At 40.0% G+C, this 15,999-nt stretch overlaps 1 protein-coding gene across 4 annotated transcripts in view; it reads left to right on the forward strand.

Annotated features, from left to right (window-relative positions):
* Positions 1–2,548: 2,548 nt before the first annotated feature.
* The window catches only part of Ect2l (epithelial cell transforming 2 like), a 94,231-nt gene continuing 80,780 nt past the window's right edge, over positions 2,549–15,999 (forward strand). For 3 of the 4 annotated variants that reach the window (XM_048798940.1, XM_048798960.1, XM_048798962.1), the window contains exon 1: positions 2,552–2,686. The gene's annotated coding sequence lies outside the window, so the exon portion shown is untranslated. Of the gene's footprint in view, positions 2,687–15,999 lie in introns of all 4 variants that reach the window. The other variant, XM_048798948.1, reaches the window with a different exon arrangement.

Here is a 15,999-nt window from a genome sequence, read left to right on the forward strand (position 1 = left end):
GTCTGTTGTCTGTTTGGAAGATTGGGTAGTCTTTCAATCTATAAATATGAGGGTTCAATCCTCAAAAGTAAACTGTGTTTATAAAATGTGAGGTTCTGTAACTTTCTTTGTAAATTTTGTGCCTTTTACATATTTATATACTATGTAATAAAAGAGTATGGGCTTTAAAGTTACTTAGACCATGGTTTGGATCCCCATTCTGCCCCTTAGTTTGTGCACATGTACATTTACTCAGGTTGAGTTTAATTTTTGTTTTAGATTTAGAAAATGAGGTTAGTACCCAACTGATAGTGGTTGCATAAGGTGTAATTGAAGATGTGCATAAAAGATGCTTAGCATAGTAGCTGATATCTGTAAAGTGCAGCAAACATTAGCTTCATTGTCTTTTTTTTTTTTTTTTTTTTCCTTTTGTTACCAGGATTGAACCCAGGGGCACTTAACCACTGATCCATATTCCCAGGCCTTTTTTTCTTTCTTTCTTTTTTTAAATTTGAGACAGGGTCTTGCTAAGTTGCTGAGGCTGGCTTTGAACTGTGATCCTCTTGCATCAGCCTCCCAAGCTGCTGGGATTGTACATTTACACCACTGCATCCAGCTCACTATCTTTTAATAGCAACATTATTGGAATAATTCATATGTCATAAAACTTACCCTTTTAAAAAAGTATGCAGCTCAGCAGTGGCATATGCCTGTTATCCCAGCAATATGCAGCTCAGCTGGGAGCAGTGGCATATGCCTGTTATCCCAGCAACAGGAGGCTGAGCAGAAGGATCCCACATTTGAGGCCAACCTTAGCAACTTAGCAAGACCTTGTCTCAGAATAAAAAATAAAAAGGGCTAGGGATGTAGCTCACTGATAGAGTGCCCCTGAGTTCAATTCCATGTGTTTAGTACCATGTGCAAATGCGCACACACACACACACATACACACAAACCAAATATATATATATTTAAATTCATATATATATATATATATATATATATATATATATTAAATATACAATTCTACACATCTACTAAAACCACTGAATTGTATACATATTCTATGAATTTTATTATATATCTTATATAATTATTTATATATATATATATATATATATATATATAATATATATATATATATATATAATTCAGTGGGTGCATAGAGTTATGTACCCATTACCATCATCTAATTCTCTTTTTTTTCCTTGCTATGTTGGAGGTTAAACTGGCATATGTTAGCAAACACTCTACCACTGATACATCCCTAGCCCCAAGACCTAATTCTAGAACATTTCATCACCTCAAATATAATCCCATTAGCAGTCACTTGTCAACCCCTAAACACTTAAGATCATGGCAACCATTAATTTACTCTCAGTCTCTACATTTTCCTTTCTAAACATTTTATATAAAAGGAATCATACAGTATGTAGTCTCTTGTTGCTGGCTGCTTTCACGTAGCATGCTTTCAAGGTTTTAAGGTTCATCCAGGTTGTTAAATTTCTTTTGATGGCTGAGGTATTCTATTATGTATATATACCACATTTTGTTTATTCATAGCTCAGTTACCTCTATATTGTAAAAGATGCTCATTTTTAGTTTTTATTTTGAGACAAGATCTTGCTAGGTTGCTGAGGCTGGCCTCAAAACTGTGAGTCTCCCAAGTCACTGGGAGTATACCATTGCCCAACTGATTTTAGTAATTTTTGACAGTCTAAATTCAAAGAATTTTGATTCACTTTTAATTTTTTTTTTTTTTCAGCAGGGTACTCAGGTTTGAAGCCAGGGCCCCAAGCATGCTAGGCAATTGTTCTACCACAGAGCTATACCCTTAGACCTCCACCTAGCTTTTTTGAGACACCTAGCTACACCAGTTCCTCAGGCTGACCTTGAACATATGTTCCTATTATATCAGCCTCCCCAGTAACTGGTATTACAGGTGTGTGGCAGCACATCCAGTTATAATTGGTCTTTTTAATATCCCTTTAAAAACAGAAAGTCTCAGGGAGGCCTATAGTATTCAGATAGTTTTCTAACCAGTTTTCTGTACTTAATGTATCATGAACATCTTTTCACAGAGGTAAATAATTATTACAAAAGAAAAAAAATTTAAGGTTTCACAGTTAATACTTAAAGCTATTTTGACCAGAACCATTGGAAACTAAGATAATTATTGTGGGAGTTGGGCTTTTTTTGTTTTTATTTGCGTGTGCGGTGGTGGTATTTGTCTTACATTTTTTTTTTTTTTTACTTCTGTACAACTAAAACTGGCAATAAGAATTAAAATTTTCTGAGGACCACCAGGCCTTAAAATTGATAGCTCATGTGAGACCAGGCAAGCGCTGGTTCAGTAATCAAGTCCCTTCAGGGACGTGCAGTGACCGCGGGATCCCACCGAAAAGTTTTCCCACCGCAGGCACCTTCGAGGCTGGAGAAGGAGCCTGGACTCAAGCCTGGCAGGACTGTCGCGGAGCGCGGCTTCAGGGTCCTCCAGTCCAAGGCCGGCGACCGAACACAGTGCTGGGCGGGGCCGCAGGCCCCGGAGGGGCGGGGTGGCGGGTCCGTGTTGTTGTCCCCTTGGAGATGGGGCTGTCCCACCAGTCTCCTGGGGCTGCGGGCTGCAGAGCTGGCTCTCGCTGTTCACTGCACGGTCCCAAGAGGAGACAGCCGCCACCGTGCTGGGCCTCTCTGCCACTTCCCCGAGGTAAAGCCCTGGGCCTCTTGGCCGCACTCTTTGCTCCGGGCCTCTCAGGGCACTAAGTTGGGGACGCCTTAGTTTCCCCTTGCAGCGCGGGAAAGACCCTGCGCAGGGCGGTGGCAGGGCGGTGGCGGGGCGCTGCGCCCTCCCAGGACGGCTTTGCACACACTTCGCAGGTCAGATTTGAATTGGGCGCTGGCGAGCAAAGGCTAACCTCCTCCAGGGCACTCGCGGAAATGAAGTAAAAAGTTCTTGAGCACTTTGGAAAACACTGATTTTCATAGGACTCCAAAATGGCACTCCAGCTCCCTTCCTCCTGGAGCCTATTCTCACCGTTTTTTCCTACTTTGGGGTCCCAAAATGTGGAGAAGCGGGGGAGGCACAGTGATGGGGAAATGCACAGAATCTACAGCGAATACAGTTTGTGGTTACAACAACTCTTAAGTGTTGATATGATAAAGCTTGATGAATAGGACAAATTAAGCAGGGTACTGCTAAATATATCTTTTAAAAAATACTAAAGTGCTCATTAATAGATGTTACCACAGTTATCAGAACAGAACATCCTGACATCTGTAGTGAAGTTCAGTGCAATGAATTTCTGCGTTGTGAAGCCCATTCAATTCATTCAGGTCGTTTAATTGCATTCAAGTCTTTTCTGCAGGAACTTTTGTGCTCCTGGGAACTTCAAAAATGGTTTAAAAACAATAATTTCATTGACAAAGTAGAAGTCAGAGTCTTGAAAGTTCTAGAGCAAGAATATTACTTTTCCTGAATGAGTTTAAATCATGCAGTTACTTCTTGTTTGTTACAGTTTTCATTTTATAGCTTTAAACTTACAAATCAATGAGCCCATCCAGCATTCAAGAATACCAGCACAAATATGGCATTTCCTATCACCATTAATGCTATTGATGTCCAGATTTTCTCTAAACATACCATCACTTCCACTGTTTACTATTTACTTGTGTAATTAGTAAAAACATACTGATTTATGTTCAAAATAGGCCATGTTTTTACATGCTCTGAACGTAGGATATCTAACTTAACTGGAGCTGACTTTCACTTTTGTTTTTCACTGATTACATTCACCTTTCTAGTACTACTTTTTTTTTGGTACAGGGGATTGAACTCAGGGGCACACAACCACTGAGCCACATCCCCAGCCCTATTTTGTATTTTATTTAGAGACAGGGTCTCACTAAGTTGTTTAATACCTCGCTTTTTGCTGAGGCAGGCTTTGAATTCCCCATCCTCCAGCCTCAGCCTCCTGAGCCGCTGGGATTACAGGCTTGTGCCACCATGCCAGGAAGAAGGCATATTTTTAAGGAATTAAATTTTTGGTAATAAATGAATCATTGCACAACTTGCATGTGGGAATTGCAGAAGTAGGTAAATGTAAGTAACTCTGAACCAAGGAACACAGTTTTGTTATTAATTCTCTAAGCCACTTTGTCTACCATAATGGAGCAAGACCATCCTAATTTGCATTTCTCCAACTGTGTAACTAATCACACATGAAAACACAGTTCCTGACAACAGGGTTTTTCCCAGTGGTGGTTTAGCTCTTTGCATGGACTTATTGCCCAGCCATCTCATCCTTTACTCTGGCTTTGGTTGTTCTGAGAGAAAAAAGCAATCTTTTTTTTTTTTTTGGGGGGGGGGTTGTTCTCTACTCCCATACATTTGCTCAATGCAACACATCGTCTCTGTTCAACACAATGAATGATTTCTCCCCACCAATATCAGGTTCTCCAATGGCCCCCAAAGTCCAGTGTTTTGTGCTCAATTCCAACACTGTCTATTTGGAGCTATCATCAGATCCCACAGGTTGAAGACCCAGCCCCATAAGACATGGTCAGCTTTCCATCACTATAACAGATACAAATCAAACTATAAAGGGAAATAGTTTATTTTGGGGCCACAATTTTGGAGGCTCTAGTCCATGAACAGTTGGGCCTTTTGCAAGGTAACACATCCTGGCGGGAGTACAAGGTGGAGTAAAACTGCTCACCTCATGGCAGGGCAGCAAAAAAGAGAAAGAGGAAGAGGAGGGGGTTGGGGTCCCACAATCCTCTTTGAGGGAGTGTTCCCAGTGACCTAAAGACCTCCCACTAGGCCCTGTCCCAGAAAGTTCCACCATCTTTAAGCACCACCAGTAGAATGGCTCTGGGTACCAAGCCTTTGACAGAGGGGCTTTGTGGGCTTTTGACACATCAAGACTCAAACTATAGCAGATGCCAATCACAGGTGCCAGGTTGAAACCTGGGCTTCTGACTGACCCGGCTATATCAGGTTCCTGTGACCTCCTTCTCAGGTTTGATTAATTTGCTAGAAGCAGCTGACAGCAGTCTGGGAAATATTTTATGTACATTGACTTGTTTAAAGGATATTACCAAGGACACTGATGAATAGCCAGATGAAAGAGATGCATAGAGAAAGGTGTGTGGGAAAACATGCCACCCTCCAGACTCTTCCATGTGTTCAGCAATCCAAAGTCCCCCTCTGTTTTTTTATGGAAGATTTATTATGTAGGCCTGATAGATTACATCATTGGCAATGGATGACTGATGCAAACTTCATCCCCTCTTCCTTTCCTGGGTATCAGGGGGTGGAGTTAAAAGTTTCAACCCTCTAATCACATGGTTGGTTGTTCTGACAATGAGCCATATCTTGAGGGCTGTTCAGAAGCCCACCAATAATCAATTTATTAGAACAAAAGATGCTCCTATCACCCAGGAAATCACAAGAGATTTAGGAACTCTTTGTCAGGAACATAGCACAATCCAAATATTAGGACAAAATATTCTCCCAACACCCTACCCATAAGAGTTTTAGGAGCTCTGTGTTGGGAATCCAGAACAAGGACCATATATATATTTATTTCTCATTATTTCATAATATTCCAGGTTGTCACACAACAGGCCTCTCCACCACCCTGAAGTGCTAACATCAACTGCCAAGTTTCTCATCAATATACCAGTTCTTAAGGATAGTCAGCCACAAAATAGAAATTGTATTTACAAATAAATCCATATCCAATTCAAATTATAGTAACACTCCAGGGAAAATCCAGTATAATTTTAAAATTTGGTAGTCAATTACTACCTATGAGACCCTGGATGGTTTTACTCTTCTGTAAATTCCAGGGTGGGTGTGAGGATTCAAAGAGCTAAGTGTATAGGGAAGAGGCTTACTAACAGTGCCAGTCGGACTAGCCTCTTTGGCAAGAATTAAGATTCGAAATACAGTGTTTATTATACTCTCTTCCCCATTTTTATTTTATTACTCAGTTTATTTTATTACTATGTTTATTGGATCCCATTACAAATGAGAACAGCTACAGATTGGCGTTTCCTATTTTATTCCCTTCTTGCAACAAACTTTAGGAACATTTAGGGCTCTTTTTTTTTTTTAACAGATAGAGATAACAGAGTTACAGTTCAAAGCTGGAAACAGCTGCTAAGTGAGACAGTGAGATGGCACCCAGGACCATTTCCAGTAGTGAGGTACCGCTTTGCATAGGAAAAAGATCATTCTTAAGTGATAACGGAAAAAACTTCATGGTAGAGTATTTTGGCTTTTGGAAAAAGGACACATAAAAAAGATGAAAAGTGAATGAGAATATGATTTTGTATGTACACTTAGGTTTTGAGTCTCTCTTGGTATTAGAAGGTATTGGCAGTAGGACATGGTGGAGCATACCTGTAATCCCAGAGGTTTAGGAGGCTGAGGCAGGAGGATCTCGGGTATGAAGCCAGGCTCAGAAACTTCACAAGGCTGTAAGCTATCTAGAGAAGGGGCGGGGCTGAGGATGTGGCTCAGCTCACTGGCTAAACACCCTTGGATTCAATCCCTAATACCCCCCCCCCAAAAGAGAGAGAGAGAGAGAGAGAGAGAGAGGTATTGGCAACTTATTCGTGACTGCCATGTTGTAAACATAATTCTCAATAATGTTGTGAACTATGCTCCAGAATAAATTCTCATCTCAAATGAACACCTTAAAGTACTTCCCCTTTTTCTGCTTTGCAGATGCCATGAAAGAATAACCTGTCGGATCTATATTCTAATTCAATTCTTAGCACATTTTACCATATAGCTAATTTAGCATAATAATGGAAATTATTCATAGGTTCACACAAGTTGGTAAATTTTCACAGTTGTCAAATCCTAATAATCAGTGAAGGAATGTTTTCTTATTAGTCACATGATTTTTAGTTCTTGAATTTGGAAAATTGATAGATGCACATTTTAGTCCTTTTTTTCTGCTACAACAAAATAACTGAGGCTGAGTAAGTTATAGAGAACAGAAATTTCTTTTTATCAGTTTTGGGGGTTGGGAAGTTCAAGATCAAAGTGTCTGCCATCTGAGTTGGCACTTGCTGCATTCTCTGGAGGGGAGGAATCTTCTGTTTTCACATGATGAGATACAGATGGGCAAGCAAATTGAATGCTATGTGAAGCCTCTTTCATAAGGGCTTTAATCCCATTCACAAATGGAGGGGAGCCCTTGTGAACTACTCATTTTAGTTGAGATATGAGGTGTCCCCCCCAAAGCTGATGTTTAAGACAGTACAAGAAAGGTTAGAGGTGAAATATTTGTGTTATGAGAACTTTAACCTAATCAGTACATTAATCCACTGATATGGATTAACTGGGGATAAGTGTAGGCAGGTAGGGAAGTGGGTCACTAGGATCATGCTTGTGGGGGTTTATATTTTGTTCTTGGTGAGCAGAGCTCTCTTTGCTTCCTAATTGCCATATCCTGAGCTGCTTTCCTCTACCATGCATTGCTGCCACGATGTTCTGCCTCACCTAGAGCCCAGAGCAATGGAGCTGGCTGTCTGTGGACTGACATCTCTGAAACTGTGACCACCAAATAAACTTTTCCTCCTCTAAAATTGTTCTTGTCAAGTCTTTTGGTCACAGCAATGAAAAAGCTGACCAAAACAGAAAGTGATACCAGGAGTGGGTCATTGCTGCAACTAACCTGACCATATGGTTCAGAAGCCTTTGTAGCTGGTTTGTTGGGGGATGCATTTTGGATAGTTTAGAGAGGTAACTGGAAAAGCTTTAGAACAATGTAAGCAGAGCTTAATGGGTGATTCTAGTGGGAACTCAAATGACCAGAATCCTGATAGGACTATGAGCAGTAAAGACTGTGCTCATGAAGTTTCAGAAAAGTAGGAAATGCATTGGAAATTGGACCAGTGGCCATTCATGTTATATTGTGGCCCATGTCCTGAAATTTTCTGTGAAACTAAATTTAAGGGTGATGGACTCAGTAATCTGGAGGAGGAAATTTCAAGGCAGCACACATTCAGGGGTGGCATGGATATTGCTGGTGGCTTTTAGCCAAGTTTACTGTGATAATCAGGAGCAGAAAGCAACAAGAAAGATTTGAAAAACTTACAGTTTGGCCAGAAAAGTGCAAGTAAAGTTGAGGCTAAGGAAGGTGTGGTTATTAAAGGAATTATAGTACTAAAGTAATGCTAAATACTTTACCCAGAGACAGTAGAAAGATGGCTTAGGACATCTCATGAACTGGCAAGACCACACACATCTCAGGCTCAAGGGTGTAAAAGTAAAATTTCTTTGAGAAGAGACCATGGGAGCACCTGAGTGCACAGAGGCAAGGGAAAGGGGGCTGGGAAGTTGTTTCACCACGTTCGCCACCCAGGCACTCAGAGGCTGCTGCAGCCGTGGTCCCTAAAGGCTTGACTACTATTCAAGATAGTGGCAAACTATGTAGTCAACCACATGGTGCTAGTTCCGCTGAAATGTAGGATGCTGGAGTTAGGGGGTCATGGAGGCTTCCACTAAGATGTCAAAGGAAGGCCTGGGAGGCCAGGCAAAGTGTAGCGGGGCTGGAGTCCCTGTGGGCTGCCCCCTAGAGGTTGATGGGTGAAAAAGTGAAAAGGAAGCTACAGCGCATTGGAGACCCTTAAGATTAAAGGATGCCAATAATGTGGGATGTCTGCTGAGAAAAGCTGTAGGAATTTAGCAGAAACAAGCTAAAAGAGAGGTCACATGGACTGTAACCAGGACGTAGGGGAAGAGCTACACAAGCCCTTTGGAGAGAACACAGCAATGCCATGTGCCCCAGATACTAGTCATGGGGCTTTAGGACTTGTTTGCCCAGCTGAGTGTGGTCTTGCTTTGGTCCCATACCTTCTTTCTGTGCCCCTGTTTCTCCCTTGTGGAATGAGAATGTTTACTCCATGCCATTATATATTGGACACATGTAACTTGCTTTTGGTTTTTACAGGGGTTCATACTGAAAGTTCACCTTGAGTTTCAGGAGACTTTGAACCTGGACTTTGGGTAACGCTGGAACTGTTAAAACAGTGGGGACTCTTGAGAATGGACTAAATATATTTTGCCTTGTGAAATGGCCATGAGTTTGGGGAGGAGGGTCAGGGGGCAGAATGTTATGGTTTAGACATGAGGTGTCCCCAAAAGCTCATGTGTAAGACAATGCAAGGAAGTTTAGAGGTGAAATAATTGGGTTATAAGAGCTTTAAACTAATCAGTGCACTAATCCACTGATGTGGATTATCTGGGGATAACTGAGGCAGGTGAGCAGTGACTGGAGGAGGTGACTTGCTAGGGGCATGCATTTGGGGTTAATATTTTGTCACTGGTGAGCAGAGCTCTCTCTGCTTCCTGATTGCCATGTCTTAACTATTTTCCTCCACCATGATGTTCTGCCTCACCTTGGGCCCAGAGCAATGGAGTTGGCTGTCTGTAGACTGAGACCTCTAAATTGTGAGCACCAAATAAACTTTTCCTCCTCTAAAATTATTCTTTTCAGGTCTTTTGATCATAATTCCAAAAAAGCTGACTAAAATAGCTCTCCTCTTAAAGTCTCACCTCTTCTTATCATTTCCTTGGCTATTAAGTTTTGATACCGCCTGTTATCAATGAAGAGCTCTGCTTCCCCACATGTTGAAGTTTGAACATTAGAGAAGCAAGCCAAGGCAAGCATATAAAGCAGGGTTTATTTTACAAGGGGTAACATAGACTTCTGCATTTCTCCCAGGAGAGAGAAGGGGGCCATAGCTGGTATCCTGGTATCCCTAGAAGCGAGATGGTCTGCCCTTTTTATATGTCCTAGGCTTCCTCTTTTCTCCTGCCCTCTTCCCCTTCCTTTCTCCTTCCTGCATATGTGACCAGGCCCAGGAATGCTTGGTGGGATGGCCAAAAGGTGGGAAACAGGAGGACTGAAGGGGGAAGGGCAGGATGGAGCAGCCAAGGACACATTAATTAACAATTTTATAGCTCCCTGTAGGAAGGGGCAATTCCTGGAACAGGTTACCTTAGCAACAGGTTGGGACAGAGGTAGGTTCTTGATATGGGTGGAGGAAAGGCTCTGAAGGAATTAACATTTTAATCCCTCAGGGGACAGTCTCCAACTTCCCAGGACCCATTCAAAATTGGCCTGATTCAATCTGACCTGACTCGATTTACCCAATTTACCCATCTATACTGACTGTCCATCTAATTCTGGCTTCACCTGACTTTTAAAGGAGACCCATTCAAACCATGAACATTTATTCACTTACTCATTCAGCAAATATGTGAGGCACCTACTCTATTGCAGACACTATGTGGCAGGCAGCTTCTAAAATAGCTCTCAATGACCTCAGACTTCCTTGTATTAATGCCCTTGTAAATTTTCTCCCCCTAAATATGTGCTGGACTTGCTTCTAATGCAAGCATTGGCATTTTGGGTAAAGTTCCAGATAATAAATAAATTTTTGGCTCTGTGGGTCATATGGTCTTTCTCCCCATTACTCTGTTCTGTTGTTGTAGTATAAAAACAACCATATAAGTAAATGGGATTGGCTGTTCCAATAATACTTGATTTAAAAATTAGGTAGTGGGCCACATATGTCTGTTAAACATGTTAGCTGCCCCCTGTTCTGACTAATTAAAATGATGGTGATGGTGCATCACTTCTGAAATTATATTACCCAAAGACTCCAGCTCCCATCTTGCCTGTCCTTTCTTGCTCTGTTGCTTGATCATTTGAACAGAAGTAAGCTGCCATTTTTGTGAGCTAAGCTATGGAGATGCCAACATAATAGAGGATGCTGTGGCCAATAGTCAGCAAGGAACTGAGGCCTTGTTCCAGCAGATTGGGAAGACCTAGATCCTGCCAACAATCACTTAAATGTGTTTAGAAGGGAATCCTTCCCCAGGCCATCTTTGGGATAACTATAGCCCCTGCTGACTCCTAGACTATGAGAGATCCTGAGCTGGAAGGCCCCATTAAGCTGTGCTTATCCTCTTGATTCACAGGAACTCTGAGATAATCAATGTTTATTATTTTAAACCAGTGATTTGAGGGATAATTTGACAGCACTAGATAAACACTATGATAATCATATTAAATAATCAATACACACTATTATGGGATCCATATAACAATAAAAGAGGGAAAATGTTACACATTATCTCCTCTTGTAAATTCCCTGTGAACCTCAGTATGTCAATGCTTCCAAAACATCCCACATAAAAGAAACATGCTTAATTTTGTTCAATCATTTCCCAATCATATTCAGTCACAGATTCTGTTTTCTGGGGAAACACCTATTAATATCTATGGAACTACTTTTTGGAGAAATGTAAAATGCTAGAATAAGAAAAAAAATCCACTAATGAAGTAGCGATTACCAACATACCCCTTCCCTTTGAATTGAAATAGGTAGTCAGCAAAATTGTTATTTTATTTATATTTGTGGTACTAGGGATTGAACCCAGGGCCACTCCACCATTGAGCAACATCCACAGTCATTTTTATTTTTGATTTTTGAGACAGGGTTCTACTAAGTTTCAGCTCATTATGGAACTTACTAACCCCTTAACACAGAGGATAATAACAATTTCAAGAATTTGCTAAGTAAAAATCCCTTCTGATAGCTCTGGGCGGGGGGTAGTTTCACATAACAAATAGGTATTTTATGAAACTCAGGATTTGTTTTGATTTAATGCTGATTCAGAAGAAGCCAAGGCAAGTATATAAAGCAGGGTTTATTTTACAAGGGGTAACATAGACTTCTGCATTTCTCCCAGGAGAGAGAAGGGGGCCATAGCTGGTATCCTGGTATCCCTAGAAGCGAGATGGTTTTTAATTTCTTTTAATTTCTCACCTCACCATGAAGTTTTTATTTGAACAACACATTTTTTAAAAAATTTTTTATTAGTTGCTCAAAACATTACAATGATCTTGACATATCATACATTTAACACATTATTTTTTAAATTGATTTTTTATATATGACAGTGGAATGCATTACAATTTATATTACACATATTCAGCACAATTTTTCATACTTCTGGTTGTATATAAAGTATATTCACATCAATTTGTGTCTTCATACATGTACTTTGGATAATGATGGCCATCACATTTCACCATCATTTCTAACCCCATGCCTCCTCTCTTCCCCTCCCACCCTTCTGCCCTATCTAGAGTTCATCTATTCCTCCCATGTTCCCCCTCTCTACCCCACTATGAATCAGTCTCCTTATATCAAAGAAAAACATTTGGCATTTGTTTTTTTGGGCATTGGCTAACTTCACTTAGCATCATCTTCTCTAATTCCATCCATTCACCTGCAAATGCCATGATTTTATTCTCTTTTATTACTGAGTAATATTCCATTGTGTATATATGCCACATTTTTTTATCCATATGTCTACTGAAGGGCATCTAGGTTGTGAATAATACATTATTATAATGTATTAGCCAAGACACATCACCACCTTGTTTCACACGTAAGGAAACTGAGGCTCAGATACTGAATTATTGTAAAGCTTCAATTTTGAAAAGTTGGATCAAGGATTCAAATCAGTTACTCACTATATCATGCTGTCTTCCAATAACATTTCCAAAATTGTTCCTAATATGATGCATAGCTTTGAAATATGTTCACTTTTAAATGTGCTTCTCTCTCATTGAGTGGAGGTGCTGCAAATGTTAGTCTTATGCTGAAATTCTCCTGACTCCAATAAATTTCTTCAGCTATGCCAGGCACATTGCATTCTCTCTCTCCTTGGAACTGGTAGTAACAGAGGGTGGCTAGAAACATTTAAATTGCTTGAATCCTAGCTAGAATATCACTGACAAGTGGTAGGCCAACTTGAGCTTTACCATCCCATGTAATGGGCACAGGACATAATCTCCTAGAGCCGCTGACCTGATTTTTCTTCCACTTAGACTGAGCCAAAATCATCTTCTCTGACATCATCCTTTGTTCATAATTTTGTCTTCTGGCGATTCACAAACTATGTGTAATTGATTATGTATATATGAAAAGCCTTTAGATAGTTGATGCTTGTCAGTGGAAGTGTGAGAAAGGGTCAAATTTCTTTCTTCCTTTTTAGACAGAAAATCTGTTTCCCCTAAATGGAAAACTCTACCTCTTAATTTGTCAACCAGTAAGTGTAACCCATGTTGTTTTGACACTTCTACTCCACTGCTATAGGTGTCACCCCCAAACTAATGCCACATCATCTTATTACTATGACTTCAAAGTAAGTTTCGATATCGGCAAACACTTCTTCCTCCCTTGTCCTTCATATTGTCTAGACAATTTGGGGCTCCTTATTAGATATACATGACACTAGAGTGTATTTTGACACATTATACATTCACGGAGTATAACTTTTTCTAATTAGGATCCCATTTTCGTGGTTGTACATGATGTGGAGTTTCACTGGTCATGTATTTATGTATGAACATAGGAAAATTATGTCTGATTCACTCTTCTATCTTTACTATTCCCAACCCCTCCCTTCCCTTCATTCCCCTTTGCCTAATCCAGTGAATTTCTACCCTGCCCCCATACTATTGTGTGTTAGCATCCACATGTCATAAAACATTCAGCCTTGCTTGTTGGGGATTGGCTTATTTCACTTAGCATGATAGTCTCCAGATCCATCCATTTATTAACAAAAGTTATAAATTCTTTTTATTCTACTATGTATATATGCAACATTTTCTTTATCCATTCGTTTGTTGAAGGGCACCTAGGGTTGGTTCCATAGCTTAGCTATTGTGTATTTTGGGGCCCTTAAACTTCCATAAATATTTTAGAATCAGTTTTTTGAAATCACATATGCATACACATGTGCATGTGTGTGTGCACACACCACACGCACACTCCACAGTAATATATTTTAGGACTGTTTTTACCAAGATTGCATTGAGTTGGTGGATCAATTTGAGAGAATTAATTTCTTCACTCTAATGAGTCCTCTAGGAACAAGCCATATCTCTCCATTTACTCCAAATATGTTGTTCAAAACAGGGTGCAGTGGCATACATGTATAATCACAGCTACTTGGGAGGCTGAGGCAAGAGGATTGCAAGCTGGAACCAGCCTCTGCAATTTAACAAGAACCTATCTCAAAATAAAATTATTAAAGAATGAGGTTGTAGCTCAGTGGTAAAGTTCCCTTGAATTCAATGCCTAGTCCCCTCCCCACCAAAAAAGTGTTGGGGATGTAGCTCATGGGTAGAGCACACTTAAGTTCAATCCCCAGTATCAAAAGGAAAAAAAAAAGATTTTTAATAAAGTTTAACAATTTTCTTTATAAAATTTATATTTCTTGAAGTTTTAAACTGAATCATTTTATACACTTATTGATCAAAATAGAGGATTTAGAAATATATGCCAATCATGAGTGTAGAGCTCAATGAATTATAAAGTGAGTGGACCTGGGTTCCCATCTGTAGATCAGTAGCAGCACCCAGAGTCACCTCTTATGCCCTCTCCTAAACATTACCCTCTTTCCACCCAAAGCTAATCTCTATCTTAACTTTAACATTGTAATGCTAGAAGTTTGTATGGATGGATCCATATAAAATGAATTATTTTGCTCCTAGCTTCTTTTGTTTAATGTGATATGTGCATGATTTATCCAGGTCCTTCATTTTTTCTTTTTGATGAACAGAGTTCTGTTACATGATTTAATTACAATATATTTATCCATTCAACTGTTGACTGATGCTTGGATTGTTTCTATTTTGGGGCTATCCAGTTTAGCTATAAATATTCTTGTTGATATATTTTAATCCAAATGTGTACCTTTTTCTGTTGGGGTAAGTAAATGCATATGTTCAACTTTATGAAATAATACCAAACAATTTTCCAAAGTACTTAATACCAATTTTCATTTTTACCAGCTGAAAGCTCTGCATGTTCACCAACGCATGGTTTGATCAGTCTATACTTGAAAACAATCATTCCAAATTTTAGCAGCATGAAACAGAAATCATTTATTTCCCACAATTCTATGGGTTGGCTGCCCTCAGCTGAGCAGTTCTTTCACTTCCTGTGTTGTTGGCTGGGGTGATTCATGTGGTGCATTCACTTAAGAGCTTGGGGAACTGAAATATCCAAGATGACTGCACTCATGCATCTAGCACTTGGGGATAGCTGAAACAGCTGGGGGGTAGTTTAGCCTCTCTCTCCCAGTGTGATCTCTCATCATTCAGAATCCAAGCCAGGATTTATTCACCGTGCAATTCTACAAAAATAGAAGCTGCAAGTCTTCTTAAGGCTGTACCTGGAAGTTATACATGATCACTTTCATGACATGTTATTGGTTACAATAAATCATTACGAGGGCTGATTTAAGGGGAGGGAGAGGAACAGACTCCACCTCCTGATGGGATAACTGATATGGAGGTACAGGAATGGGTGCAGTTTTTCCTGGCCCTACATAAGGAAACAAATTACCTTTTGCCTTCACATGCCTTTAGTGTACAGAATACATTTACTCCACCCTGAGACATTCAAAGTCTCATCCAATTATAGAATTAGGCTTGAAGGTCCAGTCTCTTGTGATCTGCATCAGATCCAACTGTAAATAACTCTCCTTGTCCACAATTCCTCCTGATCTGGAGACCTGTGAACTTAAAAAAACAAGTTATCTCTCTCCAGAGACACACAGATTACTATGGTGGCTTGGAGATTTTTATTTCAAACAATGTTGGTAGCTTTATTATAAGCTGATCATACTTTCAGCAGAACTACCCTCTTGACAATTTTATGGGTTTTGTATGTATCTAATTGTAATTATTTTCCTTCAACACAAGCTAAATCCAAAACTCCTTATGAGATAGGTTCTTCTCTGACTTGGGCTGTGAAACTGGGTATGTGGAACAAAAATGCTAAGATTCTTAGGAAATGTTTTTCACCCCTAAATGAGAGTTTATGAGGAATCAGCTGAAATTTTTTTAATAAGGAGTCTTACAACCACACCCTTCATTTGATCTTTGCCCCAAGGGGCTGGGGTTCCCCTTG

This window comes from Marmota marmota, unplaced genomic scaffold (genome assembly GCF_001458135.2).
Source record: "Marmota marmota marmota unplaced genomic scaffold, marMar, whole genome shotgun sequence".
Classification (NCBI taxonomy): Eukaryota; Metazoa; Chordata; class Mammalia; order Rodentia; family Sciuridae; genus Marmota; species Marmota marmota.